The following is a 1,888-nucleotide window of genomic DNA, read 5'->3' as shown; positions in this document are numbered from 1 at the left end:
GTGGGTATGTGTTGGGGAAAGGTGGTGTGCAGTCTCAAAACGAGCAAGTCGTGGGCTAGGTAAACTGTAAATAATTTATTGTCGGGATCTTGTGCATGCCCCCAAGAAGCAGTGTTTACTTCAGGGGTCCAGATAAAGAAACTTAAAATAACTGGATCAAGATTTTAAAAAAATAAAGTTTACTTTTTGTTCGGTCGCTGGCCTTCAGGAATGCCATGGTGAGTTTCATGAGAATTGTCACATTAATAAAATATGAGCCACGATTTTTTTAAACCACGGACAGACGACAGTAAACAGGCTAGGCCTACAGGCTCGCTTTCGTCACGATTTCAATAACTCTGTTGTGTTGTGTGTTGTGTGTTGTGTGGTACAGACAAATAAACAGACTTTCGTTCATTCCTGAAGTGTACTCAGTCACCTGTAGGCTTGTCCAGAGCCGTGGCGCAAAATTCGATTCGTTGTGCCAGAGTGAGTGTCCTGTTGAAAGAAGATCTAGAATCTACGTTCTAAATGTTGTCTGAAAAGTAAGTAAGTGCATTTTGACTTTTATAAGGCAGGATGATATTTAATTTGATTTTAATCATTTAATTTGTTCCAAAAGACTTAGAATGGTTCCTATTGTTTTCTGTGGTGAGTCTCGTGCAAGATCCACGAAGGCAGGAATTCCGGAACGAGCGACCACCATGAAATAGGGTGGAATAGAGGGTTAGGGGTGGGGGTAGGGGTAACAGTAAGGTTAGGGGTTGGGTCAGGGTTAAGGTTAGATCTCTTCTTTATTCTATTTGTCTGGGTGGTCGCTCGTTACTTGAATTTTATCGTTGGACATGTTCCAAGGGTAGATCCAATTCTGTTGTCTGTGATTCTCGAGCAAGATCCACACGTTTTGAAATATGAATGAAGGTAACACTGAGACTGGGAGACTGAGCGTGACATGAGTCAGCCCATTTACAATTCTACTATGCTTGAACGAGATATGTTCCCCCTTTGGGAATGGCCTAAAGACACTTCAGTCAGTGGCACCGCCCCGGGGGATAGTCCACCTTTCATTATATTTATCTATGGTAATTGTCTAACATAACTTTATTCATTTATTTCCATCGTCCATTTGCTCTGATCTGTTGACCAGCGCGACGCCGGAGAATAGCCACTTGCTTAAAAAAAATGTAGGTGTTTTTACGTTCCTATCGACACAATTTAGATCGTTTAGGAGTGATAACTCGACCCTGTCTGTCTGGGCTAACCTGGGCTGAGAGGGCAGCAACATCCCAGGAGAAAGACCGAGATATTTAGATCCAGATCTACTTCCTTGCTCAGTTTGTGTGACCTCTGTGACCTTACCTAATGTCGAGAGAAGAAGCAAGCGTCTTTTTCTTGGTTGTTGTATTGACTGTTGCATGCTAATGTTGTTTTTGTCTAATGTTTTTTTATCCCCCGCCTCTAACCATCTTTTTCTGAGACTACCTCTTCCTCTGTGCCCATCTGATCTCTGGTTGCATCTCTCGCTGCTATACTGTGTGGTGGTAGTCCTGACAGGTTTCAAAACCATCCAATGAGTTATGTATCTATTTGTTCTCCTTGCGGGGAGTCGGGTCAACTTGTTCTATGACAATCTCATTTCTTGCCCTGTCTCTTCTTGTGAGTTTTTTTTACAGGCATTTTCTATCAACGACAAAATCAAATAACCTTTGTATAGTGGGAGGAACTTCCATAACGAGCGACCACCTCAACAAACACAATGAAGAAGAGATCTAACCCTGACCCTTACCCCTACCCCTACCCTTATCCTTACCACTACCTCTGCACCCATATCCTTACCCCCACCACAACTCCTACCCTCACCCCTTCACCTACCCCTACCCTTACCCCTCCCCCACCTTACCCCCACCCC

Source organism: Aplysia californica, unplaced genomic scaffold (assembly GCF_000002075.1).
Source record: "Aplysia californica isolate F4 #8 unplaced genomic scaffold, AplCal3.0 scaffold01837, whole genome shotgun sequence".
NCBI lineage: Eukaryota > Metazoa > Mollusca > Gastropoda > Aplysiida > Aplysiidae > Aplysia > Aplysia californica.
This window is presented reverse-complemented; position numbering follows the sequence as displayed.